The following is a 20584-nucleotide window of genomic DNA, read 5'->3' as shown; positions in this document are numbered from 1 at the left end:
CTTCCAGCCTTGCCTCTCAATCCTTCTTTAAAAACCTTAATCCTACTCCCAACATCACCACTGCTGAAGCCCAGGCTATCCGTGATCTGAAGGCTGACCGGTCCATTGTCATTCTTCTGGCGGACAAGGGTTCCATGACCGTGGTACTTAATCGTCGGGAGTATGTGGCTGAGGGACTGCATCAGCTTTCAGACAACACCACATACAAACTTTGCCAAGGTAATCCCATTCCTGATGTCCAGGTGGAGCTTCAAGGAATCCTCAGAACCTTAGGCCCCCTACAAAACCTTTCACCTGACTCCATCAACCTCCTGACCCCACCAACACCCTGCACACCTACCTTCTTCCTAAAATTCACAAACCCAATCATCCCAGCCACCCCATTGTAGCTGGTTACCAAACCCCCACAGACGTATCTCTGCCTACGTAGATCAACACCTTCAACCCATTACATGCAGTCTCCCATCCTTCATCAAACACACCAACCACTTTCTCGAACGCCTGGAATCCTTACCCAATCCGTTACCCCCGGAAACCATCCTTGTAACCATTGATGCCACTTCCTTATACACAAATATCCCGCACATCCAGGGCCTCGCTGCGATGGAGCATTTCCTTTCACGCCGATCACCTGCCACCCTACCTAAAACCTCTTTCCTCATTACCTTAGCCAGCTTCATCCTGACCCACAACTTCTTCACTTTTGAAGACCAGACATACCAACAATTAAAGGGAACAGCCATGGGTACCAGGATGGCCCCTTCGTACGCCAACCTATTCATGGGTCACTTAGAGGAAGCCTTCTTGGTTACCCAGGCCTGCCAACCCAAAGTTTGGTACAGATTTATTGATGGCATCTTCATGATCTGGACTCTCAGTGAAGAATAACTCCAGAATTTCCTCTCCAACCTCAACTCCTTTGGTTCCATCAGATTCACCTGGTCCTACTCCAAATCCCATGCCACTTTCCTTGATGTTGACCTCCACCTGTCCAATGGCCAGCTTCACACGTCCGTCCACATCAAACCCACCAACAAGCAACAGTACCTCCATTACGACAGCTGCCACCCATTCCACATCAAACGGTCCCTTCCCTACAGTCTAGGTCTTCGTGGCAAACGAATCTGCTCCAGTCCGGAATCCCTGAACCATTACACCAACAGCCTGACAACAGCTTTCACATCCCGCAACTACCCTCCCGACCTGGTACAGAAGCAAATAACCAGAGCCACTTCCTCATCCTCTCAAATCCAGAACCTCCCACAGAAGAACCACAAAAGTGCCCCACTTGTGACAGGATACTCTCCGGGACTGGATCAGACTCTGAATGTGGCTCTCCATGAGGGATACGACTTCCTCAAATCCTGCCCGGAAATGAGATCCATCCTTCATGAAATCCTCCCCACTCCACCAAGAGTGTCTTTCCGCCGTCCACCTAACCTTCGTAACCTCTTAGTTCATCCCTATGAAATCCCCAAACCACCTTCCCTACCCTCTGGCTCCTCCCTTGTAACCACCCCCGGTGTAAAACCTGTCCCATGCACCCTCCCACCACCACCTACTCCAGTCCTGTAACCCGGAAGGTGTACACGATCAAAGGCAGAGCCACGTGTGAAAGCACCCACGTGATTTACCAACTGACCTGCCTACACTGTGACGCATTCTATGTGGGAATGACCAGCAACAAACTTTCCATTCGCATGAATGAACACAGGCAGACAGTGTTTGTTGGTAATGAGGATCACCCTGTGGCGAAACATGCCTTGGTGCACGGCCAGCACATCTTGGCACAGTGTTACACCGTCCGGGTTATTTGGATACTTCCCACTAACACCAACCTATCCGAACTCCGGAGATGGGAACTTGCTCTTCAATATATCCTCTCTTCCCGTTATCCACCAGGCCTCAATCTCTGCTAATTTCAAGTTGCCGCCACTCATACCTCATCTGTCATTCAACATCTTTGCTTCTGCACTTCCGCCTCGACTGACATCTCTGCCCAAACTCTTTGCCTCTGTATATGTCTGCTTGTGTCTGTATATTGTTGGATATGTGTGTGTGTGTGTGTGTGTGTGTGTGTGTGTGTGTGTGTGTGTGTGTGTGTGTGTGCGCGCGTGTGTGTGTGTGTGTGTGCGTGCGCGCGCGCGCGCGCGCGCGCGCGCGCGCGCAAGTGTATACCGGTCCTTTTTTCCCCCTAAGGTAAGTCTTTCTGCTCTTGGGATTGGAATGACTCCTTGCCCTCTCCCTTAAAACCCAAATCCTTTTGTCTTTCCCTCTCCTTCCCTCTTTCCTGACGAGGCAACCGTTGGTTGCGAAAGCTAGAATTTTGTTTGTATGTTTGTTTGTCTATCGACGTGCCAGTGCTTTCGTTTGGTAAGTCACATCATCTCTGTTTTTATATATATAGAAGCCAATGTCAGAATACCCAGACTAATGAACAGGAGCCAACAAGAGGTTTGTGAATTTACACCACTTATTGCTCAAACCACCTGTTTCTGAGCCAATAATATCCTTTGAGAATGGAAAATTATACCCCAAAATATAACACCATACGTCATAAGCGTATGAAGATAAGCAAAGTAGACTACTTTTTGTGTCGAACTATAACGTTCTTCAGACACCTTTTGAATAGTAAAAATAGCAGCATTAAGTCTTTGAAAAAGATCCTGAAAGGGGCTTTCCATGACAGTTTACTATCTATCTAAACCCCATCACTAATCATATGCCCATTCTGTGAAATTAAAACGTCAGTTTTTATTGAATTGTATGTTAGAAAATCTAAAAACTGAGTCTTACTGTGATTTAGCATTAATTTATTTTCTACAAGCCATGAACTTATGTCATGAACTGCACTATTTGAAACAGTGCTAGTGTTGCACACAATGTCCTTTACTATCAAGCTAGTGTCATCAGCAAACAGAAATATTTTAGAATCAGCTTTAATACTAGAGGGCATATCATTATTGTAAATAAGGAACAGGAAAGGCCCCATTTCACTGTGCCCCACTCAGAGCGTACATCATCACAGCCATTCTCAACACAGTGGATAGTGACCTTATGCTGTCTGTTGTTAAAACAAGAGGTGAACCAATTGTGAGCTATTTACCGAATCCCATAATTGTCCAACTTCTGAGGCAATATTTTGTCACTTACATGATCAAATGCTTTCATTAAAGAAAAAATGGTGCCTAGCATTCGAAACCTTTTGTTTAATCCATCCTGTGCCTCACAGAGAAACAGAGAATATAACATTTTCAGTTGTTAAATCACTTCTAAAGCCGAACTGTACATTTGATAGCAAATTAAGTGAAATAAAATGATCCATTATCCTTACATACACAGCCTTTTCAATAACTTTAGGGAACACTGACAGCATAGAAATAGGTCTAAAACTGTCTACCTTATCCCTTTTTATATAATGGCTTTATTACTGAGTACTTTAATTGTTCAGGAAACTGACCATTATTGAAGGAAAAATTACAAATCTGGGTAAGTACAGGTCTAACATGTGCAGTGCAGTACTTGAACATTATGTTAGGTACTCCATCGTATTCATGTGAGTCCTTAGTCTTCAGTGATTCAATTACTGACTCAATCCCCACCCCCCTTGTTAGCATCTTAGAGGAGTATTACAGACACCAGTCTCGGAAAGGCATTTTCCAAGACAGTAATAGACTGAAGAGCCAAAGAAACTGGTACACCTGCCTAATGTAGGGCTCCTGCAAGGATGCAGAAGTGCCGCAACACAATGTGGTATGGACTACTAATGTCTGAGGTAGTGCTGGAGGGAACTGATAACATGAAGCCTGCAGGACTGTCCATAAATCCATAAAAGTAGAAGAGGTTGGAGATCTCTTCTGACTAGCACTTTGCAAGGCATTTCAGATATGCCCAATAATATTTATGTCTGGGGAGGTTTTGTGGCCTGCAGAAGTGTTTAAACTCAGAAGTGTGGCTCCGAAAGCCCATATCAATGATATTTCATTAAATTGCTCTCACACTGACACTTGCTGATGGCCCAGCACTGAAATCTGCAGCAATTTGCAGAAGGGTTGCACTTCCGTCATGTTGAGCAATTCTATTCAGTCATCGTTGATCTCATTTCTGTACAATCTCTTTCTGGCTGCAGCGATGTTGGAGATTTGATGTTTTACTGCATTCCTGATATTCATAGTACACACTCGTGAAATGATCATGCAGGAAGATCCCCACTTCATTGCTACCTCGGAGATGCTGCATCCCATCACTCATGCGCCAACATAACACCACGTTCGAACTGACTTAAATCTTGATAACCTGCCATTGTAGCATCAGTAACCTATCTAAGAACTGCACCAGACACTTGTGTCACATAGGCGTTGCCGAATGCAGTGCTGTATTCTGCCCGTTTACATATCTCTGTATTTGAACACGCATGCGTTTACCAGTTTTTTTGGCACTTCGGTGTGTGATTCCCTCTAGAAACTAAGTTTTTATTTAATTCACTGACAATTCTCAGAAAGTGATTGGCAAATGCTGTACATATATCTGACTTATCAGTAACAGAAATATTTTTACTTGGAACTGACCTATATCGTCCACCTTGTGCTGCTAACCAGACACTTCCTTCACAACTGACATGTGGTTTTAACTTTATCCTGTGAATTAGCTATTCTATTTGCATACTACATACTCTGCCTTCCTAACAACATTTTTAAGCACCTTACAATACTGTTTATAATGGGCTACTGTAGCTTCATCGTCACTACTTCCAACATTTTGATATAATTCCCACTTCGTTCTACACGATATCCTCCTCCCACCAGTCTGCCCCCAGGCTGCCTTTTACTGCTAGTACCCTGTTTAGAATGTTCTAATGGAAAGGAACTCTCAAGAGCATGAGAAATGTGTTAAGTAAAGCATTATATTTGTCATCTACATTATCGGCACTATAAACATCCTGCCACTCTTGTTCCTTAACGAGGTTTATAAGACTCACTGTTGCCATTGGATTAGCTTTCCTACATAGTTTGTAATTATGTATCACAGTTGTTTGAGTACAAAAAAAAACTGTTAGTGTTAAAAATTTATGTATCATGGCCTGAAAGGCCGTCCACCCACTACTAACAGAATGCCCATCTAGTAATGAAGAATGAATAAAAATACTGTCTATGGCTGTGCTACTGTTCCCGTACACCCTGTCTGGGGGAAAAAAAGGGTATCTACATCAGATCATATGAATTCAGGAGATCGTCCAACATCCTTTTTCTTGCAAACAGTAACATACAAAATTAATGTTGAAGTCATCACATATAACTAATTTTTGGTACTTCCTACAAAGTGAACCAAGAACCCTCTCTACCTTGAGCAGAAATGCTCCGAACTCAGAGTTAGAGGGCCTATAAACAACAACAATTAGAAGTTTAGTTTCATTCCATTCAACTGTCCCTGCACAACATTCAAATATCTGTTCAGTGCAGTGTTGAGATACATCTATGGAGTCAAACGGAATACTGTTTTTATGCACATGAGTTCTCCCCCACTCTGCAAAGAACTCCTTGAAAAACAGCCGGGTAATCTGTATCCTGTTAAAGTAAGCCTCTGAACTGTCAAATTATGGTGCTCCGATATACCAATAATGTCAGAAACAACATCTGTAAGCGCTTCAGTTCACAACTTCACCTCTAATACCTCTTGTATTTTGATGAAATATGCTAATTCCTTCACTCTTGGATATATTGCCTCATTTGAAGATGATTTCTTTGTTAGAAGGATTTCCTTTAAGCAGGGATACCTATCAGCCAACTTTACCTAAAAAAAGGTGCAGCTCTAACACCAACTATTGCAGGTATTTTTCCAGGGGTGATCCCATCACCATCCACTACACTGTCACATAAGTTTTGCCAGTCTCCCCTTCCCATACCTATTGAGGTGCAGGTCATGCCTAATGAAACCCGAACTACTGATAGACTAAACTGGCACCACTGCAATGTGAGCCATGCCCTCCGCCATGACCAACTTCTCCAGCCCCACATTAACATGCCTAACAGCAGCATTAAGATGAGGCCGATCATGACACTGAAGCAGTTGCACGAGGTGCACATTAGTGCCACCAATTTGAGTGGCTATCTTTCCTAGGTCACCACCTATCATTCTATCACGACTGTTCCCAGCTCCACCCACAATTACTACCGGATCCCCCTCCGTAAAATTCCTACTTAACTCCCCCATGTTAACAGTGACCTGAGCCAACCCTGCACTAGGCTTCATAATGCTGGTGATCTGGTACTCACTCCCCAACACTTCCCGCAACTGCTGGCCCACACCTTGGCATGCAAGCTACCTAGCAGCAGACCCTTCTTTCTGTTAAAAATTGTAACTGACATAGGCTTCCTAACTGCTGCATGTTTTCTACACCTACAAGACGCTCCTCTTCACTAAACTCTGACAGTTGGTCAGATCTATTAGTTATATGCAAAGCACAACTGTCTGAATATCTCCTCCTCCTAGCTGCATTCTTACCAACTACCAGTTACCATTCCCCAGCACCCTTTACACTCTTCAACCTATCTAGTTCCTCCTTTGTTTTTATAATTGCACCTGAGGGGCACAGATCGTACATCAGCAGACAGTACCTCCCTTTCGTAAGACATCCTCAGATTACTACTTCTGTCAAATGCTATCTCCTCTGCATTTAACAGTGCAATTCCTATTGCACCTTTAATGTTGACATCTTTACTTTTAAATTCTGAGTTAACTGGACTTTCCAATATGCTGAATCTCTCCTTCAAACAACTGTCCCATTTTCAATTTCATTTTTCTGCAGCCATTCCACTGTTGTTTCCTTGTGGTTATTAGTGATTTCGTGACTCAGTGACATATATCGTTGTATTCCTTTCTCTTCCTGAACATTTTTGTTTACCCTTCTTTGATCAATCAATTGAAGCATTTCTTTTATACATAATATCTTCACATTTATCTGTCCAACACCTGTGATTACCATTTTTTTAAATCTCTCTTCATCCTCAACTGAACTACCTACAAAATTCAGTAACATAGTATCCACAACCTCAGTGAACTTTGGTGACTTGTTTGTTGGAGGTCATCAGTCCATCGATCAAGGTTATGTTCATCCAGAGGTGGTGATGTCCACCAGGAGCATGCTCAGATTAGAAAAATACACAGGTGTGGTAAAAGGAAGATACTGAAGGCAAACTAATGAGAAAGCTGAATCAATATAAGGGAAGGTAAAAGTACATGGATTGGATTGTTACGAAGGATAGAGCAAATAAGTGGTCTCAAAGTGCTCACCCATGGTGAATGAAACCCCACTTGCATCTGACCCCACCAACACAATTAAGCGCAAAGACAGCTACAGGGTAAAGAATGCCTTCTAGTTAAAAGATCTAGAACAGTAAAAGGGAAAAGGCTACAAAGTAAATCAATAATAAAACAAGAGGAAAGAAATGGTTAAGCGCATATATGGACATCCCCCACTGCTCTGCATGTGAAGGGAGTATGCCCTTTGATAGCTGTCCCACCCTCGATCCATCACAGACAAAGAATTAAAGAGGAGGATAGCATATACTAATCAACAGTGTGTTACTCCTAAAATGAAAAACAGGTGTGGCAGGAAAAGAGAGGCAAAACTGTCTAAAACCGACTAAAACAGAGGATAGGATGGATGACAGATGCAGCAGGCAAAGGAGGCGAGGTTGAGAGTCCCCCCAACCCAGCACGCAGTAGCAGACACCACCAACTCCAACTGCCCTGCACCTCCCAAATGGTAGCTCAAAACGTTACCTCTGAGAATAATAGCCACTACCACAGAAAATGGAGAACCAATTTAATTGTCTATGAGTTGTCCACCAATGTGAGAGGTAAAGAATATGGAAGAGCATGCTTAGCATGGAGAGCCAGGAGGGGGCACTCCACCAGGACATGAGCAACTGTCAGTAAGGCTCCATAACCACAATGTATGGGTGGCTCATTATGTAAAATAATACTATTTGTCAGTCTGGTATGATCGATGCTGAGGTGATGTATGACTGTGTATTCCTTCTAGGAGGGAAGGAAGGAAGGAAGGAAGGAAGAAAGCAGCACAGGAGCAGTATCTTTGATTGTGAGATTCCATCTCTGAGTGAAGAGAGGCTTTATTGCAATTCCAAATCCACACCTGGGATCATCAAGGCAATGGAGGAGGGAAAGTAATCGTGTCTCCAGCCAGACAATTAGCCAGTTAATTCCCTAGTATACCCACATAACTTGGGATCCACACAGACAACGGAGCAGAAAGTATGACTAAGTTCAGCGTAAGTTCACAAATAGCAGATATCACAGGGTGAGAGGAGAAACACCAGTAAATGTCCTGGAAACTGCTCACTGAGTCACTACATGTTAAAATGCACTCAAGGCAGGCCTGTTTAATAAAACAGAGGGCTCTCTTCATAGCCATCAGTTCCACTGAAAAACATTACACATACCCGACAAAGAATGGTGTGGGAGAAATAAAAGCATAACTCATCCTATCCATTGTTATAGAGCTTTCATTGTAAAAGACAGCAGTACCCTGATATTTCTAAAGAACTCTAAGGAACAGCCACTGGAAGATTATAGGCGGGGGGAGGGACTGAGACTTTAGGTCCTCAAAATAGATCAGTTGTAATTCGTAACACGCGGAGTACATTCTGAGGAGGATAAGCAGAGATCCTGGCAGAGTGCTTCATGGTGTATTACAACTGCTAATTGCATCCAAGGCATGTCAGGGGTTGTACCTCTCATATGCAGAAAGAACAGAATATGTGGATAACCAGAAAACTCAAATGGCGATTGCATAGGTAAGCAGGAGATGGTACTGTCGGGACTGAAGAGGGAATGTCCCTGATCAGTAAGGAGACTGTCTATGGAACTAGTCTGAAATGAGCCACTGGTTCATCGAATTCTACGATGATGGACTGGGTCTAGCAATTTCAAAGACGAAGGTACCACTGAGCCTAAACCTGGCATGCATAGTCTGAGATTGGACCAAAGCCTGGGAGATATGAAGGAGAGTACCACGATCTGCATCCTGAGAGGTATGGGCCGGGAAGCAGATAGTGCTAAGGTTTCACATGCAGTTAGTCTTTAGCTAACGAATACGGGCCAACCAAGTCGGTTTCTTGTCAAAGAGACACTCCAAAAGATCAGGACTGTGCAACAGGTGGTATCATAAGCCTTATGCAGGTAAAAAAAAAAGAAAGACTGCAGTGAGGGGGAGGCATTTAGAAAAGCCTATCAGACCTCCATTTCCAACGAAACCAGGTGGTCATTGTGGATAATCCCTCCCAGAAACATACTGATAGCGGAAAAAAGGTCCCAAGATTTGAGAACCCCATACAATCGGTGGGCAACTATCCTTTCAAGTAGTTTGCAGAGCACAAAGGTGAGGAAAGATGTTGGGTTTTATGCCCAGGTGAAGGATTGGAGCAATGATACTACCTTGCCATTACAAAGGGAAGACAATGTTGAGCCAAATATGAGTGATGACCCTGAGGAGATGGAGCTGTTGAGTAACAGCCAGATGTCGTATTATCAGATATAGTCAGCACCTGGGGCCATATCATAAAGTGAGACAAGGGAGCAATTCTCAGTCAGTGAATGGCTCATTACATAACATGCTGAGGGAAGGTGGTCAGAGGAATGTCTTCAGTTCATCACTTACATATCTGGAAGACAGCCACATAATAACAGGATGCTGATGCCATCACAAAGTGAGTTGCAAGATATCCAGCAAGAGCTGATGTGTCAGTATAGCGACCATCCTGAAGGAAGAGACCCAGTACAGATATGGATCTTTGGCAGTCCAGAAGATTACGGAGCTGGGCGCACACCTGGGACGAAGAGCCATACGTACCCACGGGAAAGACGTAGCACTCCGGCATTCCTTCTTCCTGTGTCTATTATATGGTGAGCCTTAACAAGAAATCACTCAAAAGTTATTGGGTTGGTCTGTGAAGGATGTTGATGGAAACATTGCAAGGTTCTTCAGTGGCTCTGAATAGCTATTGCAATTTGTCCGGTCCTCCATAGCACTGGCTGGCAATGTATGAGACGTGTAGAAAGGAGAACAGCTGTTTCAACTGAACGCATTGGGGAAGGGGTAAACATAAGGCAGAGGCATACAACTGCCAGTTAGCTCTTCAATGCACCCAACACGGTAGCCAGCCCATCTGGCAGTGACAAGGAAGTGATCATTGTCATGAAGACTGTCATGTAGTGACCAATGCAGTCAAACAACAAGGCTGGAGGAAGAGATTATTAGGTCAACAACTGAAAAGATGCAAGGGCAGCACTGAAACAGGCAGGAGTACCATCATTAAGGGGAGAGAGATCATGGTTGGTAAGAAACTGGTCATAAGAAGACTCCTCCACAGGGAGTGGTGCACATTGAGGTTCCAGTATAGGAGAAAGGTGGACATTGTTGGATTAAGGTAGTCAACTCAAGGGAAGTAAGTGGCCTGGCTGGAGATAAACACTGCAAGTGGCGACCACTGAGGTCATCTGCACCTACACTGCTATTACTTCCAGTGTGGCACAAAGGGGAAGCCACTCATCAACTACATCTGTGCAAATCAATGTACGAACTCCCATCAGATGTCCTCTGGGGCAAGCATGGCTCCAGAGCAAATAAGGTGGTGTAGTTCTGGTAGATGACAGAATCCCTTACATTTTCACTGAATGATCATGTTACAGGTGCCCTGGTTAGGCTGAAGGAGCCAGGAGAATCAGTCGTGTCCCACGTTCACTTCCTGTCACTGGTGGCAATGGAATAACATCAATGAGCACCGATTTAGAATCGGAGTGTGTGGGGTATATGGCACCTCCTGCATCAGTGGAGTAGCCTTGTCCCTATTCTTGTTGTTCTTTTTCTTCTTCTTCTTAGCCTTTGGTGACTGAGGTTTTTGCAAAGCCTACCATAATTAGTGTGGGCAGCTCTGGGACCCAAACGCCTTGGTTCCTTCAGCCATTGGGCCTCTGATCTTTGGATTTCCAGGGCGAGGGGTCCCAAGGAGGAGTCCCGTCACCAGTAGATGCTGAAGGAGGAAGCCGCTTCTCCAGGCAGATGCAGGAAGACGTTCCCAAAGATGGTGCTGTGGAGACCACAAGAGAAGAGACGAGGGTTGTGGGAGAACTAGTTTGGAGCATATTGAGGTAGTGGGGGGTGATGGCTGCTACTTACTCATAATTGGCCATTGTATCAAGATGATGTAGGCGTTCATATTTTTTTTTAGTGCCTAAGTATACAATATACGGCCAATAGATTTACATTCCTATATTTTCTTTTCTTTCTTGAAGACTGGGCAAACCAATAAATGTAGAGGATGGTGTTCTGTGCAACTGACATACAAAGATGATTGTTCACAAGGACTACCTTCATGGCGATCATCTGCAGTTGCCACATTTTGGGTCCACTGTGCAGGATGACTTATGACCAAACCGTAAGCATCACAAGGACTTCACGGGTGGTGGGATCTAACGATTCGCATCACACCTGTACACCACGATGAACTTTTTCTGAAAGGATATTCCCTTCAAAGGCTAAGATAAAGGCACATTTATCTGTTTGACTATCTTTGGGAAGTTTTTGAATGCATTCGACAAAATGTACACCTTTCCGCTAGAGATTAGCCTGTAGCCTCTCGCCTGGAGTGTAAGGTCCCTGTGGAAGATGAGAGCTTGGACCACATTCAAAGCAGTGTGTGGAGCAATAGTCACTGGTAAGTCACCCAGATGATCAGTTGCTTTAACAGCTGTAGATTAAGTAGCAGAGGAGGCTTTAATCAACAACAATCCATTGTGCACTTTCCCAAAAAAGACTTGGCTTCTCCAAACTTATCTTCAATATGTTCCACAAAAATAACTGCTTTATTTCAGTAAAAATAACCCCTCAGTTCAAGTATGTACTAAGTATTGGATAAATTACTTCACTCCCTGGCATCTGGCCTGTCCCTCTTCCCATAGAGTAATCAGGGTAGGGTAGCAGCAGGGTTGTAAGTGTAATTTGATAGTTTTGTGTGCAAAATATCCGCTCTGATGCTACCTACTCTGATCAAAGGCACTCCCCACGGATGCCAATCAGCTGCAACAAAGGCCATCTGGCACAACGGCCATTGCCGGGAGTCCAGATGCCCCAGCAAAACAGACATCTACTCCTGACATACTTGGGGAGCTAGCAACTCACACATCAACAGTGTGGTCCCTGAATTGTCGAGGCTCAACTGAAAGGGTACAGAAGGAACCCACCATGTCAGACTGGTTACGAATTTGCTTTAAATTGCATGCGAGTCTATGCAGAAATTGTGTGCACAACACTGCATGCATTAGATGCTACTTAAAGTGTTCCTCTCCACTTGGTCCACACTATAGAAAGAAGTGGACCAAAAATTACTTCAGCCAAAAGGTGATGTAAAGTACATGAATGAATATTATGAGAAAGGAAAGCAGAACCAAGGGTATGGTCAGGTAGACATCAAACGCTGTCACGAAGAGAAAGAGTAAGAGAGGAAGAACAGCCAGAGATAAGAGACTGCAATACAAGAAAGGAAGTAGGTGCTGCAACAGCTTGGGGTCTTGTGGTTGCCACGCACCTTCTTGGATAAGGTCATGAGCCCCCAGAGCAGTCAGTGGACTTTGAATGGCAATCATTTCTCATTGCGTCAGTATCTCACTTCATTGTGTCAACTGTTCCTGACAGTTCTCTTCAACTTCAGCCTGCTGCTCCTCCTCATTCTAAATTGTGATCTGTGTCGCATCTGCTACTGGTTACACAATACAACTGAATATCAGATTTCAGAATCTGTCTGATTATGATGTATTCCAACTGGAATCTTCTCATGCCTCCATGCCTTTTCCAAATTTACAACCACCTCATGATCTTTGAATAGTGTATTTTGTTTTACTATCTGCAATAGTGTATTTTGTAGTAATATCTGCAACTACGCAGACCTCATGGAGTCTTTCACGTTTCTCGTATCAATTACAGGGCCCGTATTATAGGTACAGAAAGCTGGCTTAAGCCAGAGATAAATTCTGCCGAAATTTTTACAAAGGTACAGACGGTGTTTAGAAAGGATAGACTGCATGCAACCGGTGGTGGAGTGTTCGTCGCTGTTAGTAGTAGTATATCCTGTAGTGAAGTAGAAGTGGATAGTTCCTGTGAATTATTATGGGTGGAGGTTACACTAAGAAACCGAACTAGGTTAATAATTGGCTCCTTTTACCGACCTCCCGACTCAGCAGCATTAGTGGCAGAACAACTGAGAGAAAATTTGGAATACATTTCACATAAATTTTCTCAGCATGTTATAGTCTTAGGTGGATATTTCAATTTACCAGATATAGACTGGGACACTCAGATGTTTAGGACGGGTGGTAGGGACAGAGCATCGAGTGACATTATACTTAGTGCACTATCCGAAAATTACCTCAAGCAATTAAACAGAGAACCGACTCGTGGAGATAACATCTTGGACCTACTGATAACAAACAGACCCGAACTTTTCGACTCTGTATGTACAGAACAGGGAATCAGTGATCATAAGGCCGTTGCAGCATCCCTGAATATGGAAGTTAATAGGAATATAAAAAAAGGGAGGAAGGTTTATCTGTTTAGCAAGAGTAACTGAAGGCAGATTTCAGACTACCTAACAGATCAAAATGAAAATTTCTGTTCCGACACTGACATTGTTGAGTGTTTATGGAAAAAGTTCAAGGCAATCGTAAAATGCGTTGTAGACAGGTACGTGCCGAGTAAAACTGTGAGGGACGGGAAAAACCCACTGTGGTACAACAACAAAGTTAGGAAACTACTGCGAAAGCAAAGAGAGCTCCACTCCAAGTTTAAACACAGCCAAAACCTCTCAGACAAACAGAAGCTAAACGATGTCAACGTTAGCGTAAGGAGGGCTATGCGTGAAGCGTTCATTGAATTCGAAAGTAAAATTCTATGTACCGACTTGACAGAAAATCCTAGGAAGTTCTGGTCTTACGTTAAATCAGTAAGTGGCTCGAAACAGCATATCCAGACACTACGGGATGATGATGGCATTGAAACAGAGGATGACACGCGTAAAGCTGAAATACTAAACACCTTTTTCCAAAGCTGTTTCACAGAGGAAGACCGCACTGCAGTTCCTTCTCTAAATCCTCGCACAAACGAAAAAATGGCTGACATCGAAATAAGTGTCCAAGGAATAGAAAAGCAACTGGAATCACTCAATAGAGGAAAGTCCACTGGACCTGACGGGATACCAATTCGATTCTACACAGAGTACGCGAAAGAACTTGCCCCCCTTCTAACAGCCGTGTACCGCAAGTCTCTAGAGGAACGGAGGGTTCCTAATGATTGGAAAAGAGCACAGATAGTCCCAGTCTTCAAGAAGGGTCGTCGAGCAGATGCGCAAAACTATAGACCTATATCTCTGACGTCGATCTCTTGTAGAATTTTAGAACATGTTTTTTGCTCGCGTATCATGTCATTTCTGGAAACCCAGAATCTACAATGTAGGAATCAACATGGATTCCGGAAACAGCGATCGTGTGAGACCCAACTCGCTTTATTTGTTCATGAGACCCAGAAAATATTAGATACAGGCTCCCAGGTAGATGCTATTTTTCTTGACTTCCGGAAGGCGTTCGATACAGTTCCGCACTGTCGCCTGATAAACAAAGTAAGAGCCTACGGAATATCAGACCAGCTGTGTGGCTGGATTGAAGAGTTTTTAGCAAACAGAACACAGCATGTTGTTATCAATGGAAAGACGTCTACAGTCGTTAAAGTCACCTCTGGCGTGCCACAGGGGAGTGTTATGGGACCATTGATTTTCACAATATATGTAAATGACCTAGTAGATAGTGTCGGAAGTTCCATGCGGCTTTTCGCAGATGATGCTGTAGTATACAGAGAAGTTGCAGCATTAGAAAATTGTAGCGAAATGCAGGAAGATCTGCAGCGGATAGGCACTTGGTGCAGGGAGTGGCAACTGACCCTTAACATAGAAAAATGTAATGTATTGCGAATACATAGAAAGAAGGATCCTTTATTGTATGATTATATGATAGCGGAACAAACACTGGTAGCAGTTACTTCTGTAAAATATCTGGGAGTATGCGTGCGGAACGATTTGAAGTGGAATGATCATATAAAATTAATTGTTGGTAAGGCAGGTACCAGGTTGAGATTCATTGGGAGAGTGCTTAGAAAATGTAGTCCATCAACAAAGGAGGTGGCTTACAAAACACTCGTTCGACCTATACTTGAGTATTGCTCATCAGTGTGGGATCCGTACCAGATCGGTCTGACGGAGGAGATAGAGAAGATCCAAAGAAGAGCGGCGCGTTTCGTCACAGGGTTATTTGGTAACCGTGATAGCGTTACGGAGATGTTTAATAAACTCAAGTGGCAGACTCTGCAAGAGAGGCGCTCTGCATCGCAGTGTAGCTTGCTCGCCAGGTTTCGAGAGGGTACGTTTCTGGATGAGGTATCGAATATATTGCTTCCCCCTACTTATACCTCCCGAGGAGATCACGAATGTAAAATTAGAGAGATTAGAGCGCGCACGGAGGCTTTCAGACAGTCGTTCTTCCCGCGAACCATACGCGACTGGAACAGGAAAGGGAGGTAATGACAGTGGCACGTAAAGTGCCCTCCGCCACACACCGTTGGGTGGCTTGCGGAGTATCAATGTAGATGTAGATGTAGATACTCAAGGAAGTGGCATCTACTCCTTCTCCTACCACAGTATGCCAATCCCACCCGATAATTATATTTCATCTCCATTTACATGCCGAGTTACACTTTTAGTTCACTTTCATACTCTCTGTCTTGTCATCTGCAAATTAGATAGGCATGTACACCTAAACTGCAGTAGTTGGTGTTGATTTGCAGACAACCTTGTAGATAGGCCAACCACAGTTATAAGTAATCATTTGAGATATTAATAAACCGCTTCAGCTGTTTTTAGTCCATCTTTTGGTCACTTCCAGTTTCGTGGCACTAGGAGCCACATCTTCAAAAATATTTTAAGAATAAAAAAAGTTAAAACCTTTTAAAAACTTTCACATAAGAATATAAAAATATTTGCACTCACATAACTGAAATATTAGAGCTAAAATGCTCAGAATTAGGTACCCAGCATTCATTGTCCGTCAAAATAGAACACTAGGAAAAGGCGATACATCATTGAATAAAACAGGTGTTCGCATTGAATTCAATCCAGTATGGAGGATGGGGCCTAAACAAATTATACGTATTAATCAACTGGTGTGGCAAAAATACATGAAAAACTATTAAGACCAAATATGTGGCTATCTTGGGGAAGAAATCAGTGATTGCAGCAAAATGAGGGGATACTCTAAACAACCAGAAGAAAATGCATCGGGTAAATAGCTTATTGGTGGAAAAACAGAACATGAAAAACACACCTTCTGCTTCTCCAGTATATGGAGACAGACAGAGTTAAAGCGCCATGGCATTTCGGTGAATTTCGACTGCTAAAGTTAGCTGATGTAATACTCTGACTGTTCTTCTTTTCTCTTGGGTCTTTCCATTCTTCTCCATCATTACTATCTTAGGTTTCTCGCACATCTTCCGTTCAAGTTTTCACTACACTTAAAAACGTCTCACTACAGTCTTGGATTCTTTTGACTGTATAAGGTTTCCTAAAAATAAATTCTGCTATAATAGTTTACACATCAATAATTTTAAAATTCTGATGCTTTCTTAAATGTTTTTGAGGTTTATTTATGGGACACTGTCGGCAGACCTGTGCAATTGCTTTAATGTATGTACGTAGCGGTCCTCGTAAGTCATTAAACATCCCTGGTTTCAAAGTTTCTTTTAGGTTAACATAAATTACTGACATTACTAATAAACTAAATGTCAACTGTGTGAAGCTGAAAACACACCAGCCAGTAAGAAGGGAACAAGTTAGAAGATAAAACAGCAGTAGAAAACGAAGGAAAATTTTGACAGACAAAACATGAAGGTTGGGGAGAATGAAGGTTGGGGAGAGAGATGGGGGGAGAAGGAAGGAGGGAGGGAGAGAGAGAGAGAGAGAGAGAGAGAGAGAGAGAGAGAGAGAGAGAGAGAGGGGGGGGATAGCGAGAGAAACGGGGAGAGAGAGGAGACCGAGACAGTGGGAGACAGAGGGAGATGGAGGGGAAAGAGGGGCAGAGAGAAAGGGGAAGGAGTGGGGCAGGAGTGGGGGAGAGGGGGGAAGGAGTGGGGCAGGAGTGGGGGAGAGGGGGGCAGGAGTGGGGGAGAGGGAGGAAGGGATGCGGGAAGTGGGAGAGTGGGCAGAGGTGAGAACGAGGGGCGGGCGCAGACGAGGGCGAGGGAGAGCAAAGAAAGGGGGAGTAGAGAAAGAGGGGGTACAAAGAGAAGAAGAGAGGAGAAAGTGGGGTGAGCAGAGAAAGATAGGGAGGACAAGGGGGTGAGAAGAGTGGGTGAGAAGAGCGTTAGGGGAGAGGTGGAGAAGTGAGGGGGGGGGAAGAGAGGGGTTCCAGAGGTGGGCACCCCTCCTCGGAGGAAATGAGAGAGAACGGGGCGGGGGGAGAGAGAGAGAGAGAGAGAGAGAGGGGGGCGGGGGGAGAGAGAGAGAGAGAGAGAGAGAGGGGGGCGGGGGGAGAGAGAGAGAGAGAGGGGTGGGCGGGGGGAGAGAGAGAGGGGGAGGGGGGCAGCAGCATTGGGGGAGGGGGCAGGAGCATTGGGGGAGGGGGCAGGAGCATTGGGGGAGGGGGCAGGAGCATTGGGGGAGGGGGCAGGAGCATTGGGGGAGGGGGCAGGAGCATTGGGGGAGGGGGCAGGAGCATTGGGGGAGGGGGCAGGAGCATTGGGGGAGGGGGCAGGAGCATTGGGGGAGGGGGCAGGAGCATTGGGGGAGGGGGCAGGAGCATTGGGGGAGGGGGCAGGAGCATTGGGGGAGGGGGCAGGAGCATTGGGGGAGGGGGCAGGAGCATTGGGGGAGGGGGCAGGAGCATTGGGGGAGGGGGCAGGAGCATTGGGGGAGGGGGCAGGAGCATTGGGGGAGGGGGCAGGAGCATTGGGGGAGGGGGCAGGAGCATTGGGGGAGGGGGCAGGAGCATTGGGGGAGGGGGCAGGAGCATTGGGGGAGGGGGCAGGAGCATTGGGGGAGGGGGCAGGAGCATTGGGGGCGGGGGCAGGAGCATTGGGGGAGGGGGCAGGAGCATTGGGGGAGGGGGCAGGAGCATTGGGGGAGGGGGCAGGAGCATTGGGGGAGGGGGCAGGAGCATTGGGGGAGGGGGCAGGAGCATTGGGGGAGGGGGCAGGAGCATTGGGGGAGGGGGCAGGAGCATTGGGGGAGGGGGCAGGAGCATTGGGGGAGGGGGCAGGAGCATTGGGGGAGGGGGCAGGAGCATTGGGGGAGGGGGCAGGAGCATTGGGGGAGGGGGCAGGAGCATTGGGGGAGGGGGCAGGAGCATTGGGGGAGGGGGCAGGAGCATTGGGGGAGGGGGCAGGAGCATTGGGGGAGGGGGCAGGAGCATTGGGGGAGGGGGCAGGAGCATTGGGGGAGGGGGCAGGAGCATTGGGGGAGGGGGCAGGAGCATTGGGGGAGGGGGCAGGAGCATTGGGGGAGGGGGCAGGAGACTGGGGGCGGGGCAGGAGACTGGGGGCGGGGCAGGAGACTGGGGGCGGGGCAGGAGACTGGGGGCGGGGCAGGAGACTGGGGGCGGGGCAGGAGACTGGGGGCGGGGCAGGAGACTGGGGGCGGGGCAGGAGACTGGGGGCGGGGCAGGAGACTGGGGGCGGGGCAGGAGACTGGGGGCGGGGCAGGAGACTGGGGGCGGGGCAGGAGACTGGGGGCGGGGCAGGAGACTGGGGGCGGGGCAGGAGACTGGGGGCGGGGCAGGAGACTGGGGGCGGGGCAGGAGACTGGGGGCGGGGCAGGAGACTGGGGGCGGGGCAGGAGACTGGGGGCGGGGCAGGAGACTGGGGGCGGGGCAGGAGACTGGGGGCGGGGCAGGAGACTGGGGGCGGGGCAGGAGACTGGGGGCGGGGCAGGAGACTGGGGGGGGCAGGAGACTGGGGGGGGCAGTGATGGGGGGGCAGTGATGGGGGGGCAGTGATGGGGGGGCAGTGATGGGGGGGCAGTGATGGGTGGGGAGTGATGGGGGGGGAGTGATGGGGGGGGGGAGTGATGGGGGGGGGGAGTGATGGGGGGAGAGGGTGTGAGAAGGGGGAGAGGGGGTGGAGAGGGAGATGGGGGTTTATGGGGGGGTGAGAAGGGGGAGAGGGAGATGGGGGTTTATGGGGGGGTGAGAAGGGGGAGAGGGAGATGGGGGTTTATGGGGGAGATGGGGGAGAGGGTGTGGAGATGGGGGAGAGGGTGTGGAGATGGTGGGAGAGAGGGTGGAGATGGTGGTGAGAGGGGGGAGATGGGGGAGAGAGGGGGGAGATGGGGGAGAGAGGGGAGAGAGGGGGGAGAGAGGGGAGAGAGGGGGGAGATGGGGGAGAGAGGGGGGAGATGGGGGAGAGAGGGGGGAGATGGGGGAGAGAGGGGTGATATTCGTTTGGCTGGTTTTGAGTGAATGGGACTAAACTGCAAGGTCATCAGTCCCTTCATTTGTAAAGGGCATTGCAGGAGGCATAAGCAAATCCTGGAATGCCTAAGCGTAACACAATAAAAACAGAGATAAGAGCTCAGAAAAAAGACAGCACAGACAAGTTGTTATAAAATGAAGCAGACAAGGTGTTAAAACAAAGAAATAAAAAAGAAGAAAGTGAATAAAAAGGTGGAAAAGGCAGGTTATGACCCAGGGTCATGTACTGCCACCAGTTGAGATGTCAGGTGATCCACTGTCATAGGTTCTAGGGCACATTGCCTGCAGAGATCTGTTGTCTCTGGAGCCACTGGGATCTCCACCTTGGGCACAGATGGAATACATGCAGAGTCTTGTTTGTTTCGTCTTAGAGGACTTCTTTTTGTCCTCCTTGTCCTTAGATGACGAGGACTGAGAAGGATTCCCTGAACTGGTTTCGGGGACAGAGGAAGGACAACGAGACTAACAGACAGCAGCCTTCAGTATCTGGCTATGGACCAGCAGGAGCTGTGGAATGTAGAGTCCTGAGAGACCTCTTCCTAGCTAGAGAAGGATGAGGTGCCTACGGCCGGAAGATCAGGATCGGTGTCATTTTGGGGACAGGTATCAGCAGGCGACTGAGGGCCTACTGTAAGAGGCGCAACAGAAGAAGTCACCTCTGACAGAGAAGTCATTGACATTGCAGCTGTAGCATTAAGACAGTATCATTTGTCTGGCATTAAGACCCTCATATTTACTTCTGGCCTCTTGCTATGTGAGCTTGTCTACGATCTTACACTCCTGGATTTTCTTCTCATGCTTAGAAATGTATCAATCTGATGAGCAGGGAGAGTGGAGCTCACCGCAGTTTACACAGGTATCACAGGTGTGGGGGAGGGGCACATGGAATGTTCGCATGCAGCAGACATGCACAATCTCTGCAGACAGGGGCAGCAGTGTAAGGGGAAGACCTATGTCCAAACTTCATATACCTGAAGCATATCACAGGAGAAGGAACATAGCATAT

Source organism: Schistocerca americana, chromosome 6 (genome assembly GCF_021461395.2).
Source record: "Schistocerca americana isolate TAMUIC-IGC-003095 chromosome 6, iqSchAmer2.1, whole genome shotgun sequence".
Lineage (NCBI taxonomy): Eukaryota > Metazoa > Arthropoda > Insecta > Orthoptera > Acrididae > Schistocerca > Schistocerca americana.
This window is presented reverse-complemented; position numbering follows the sequence as displayed.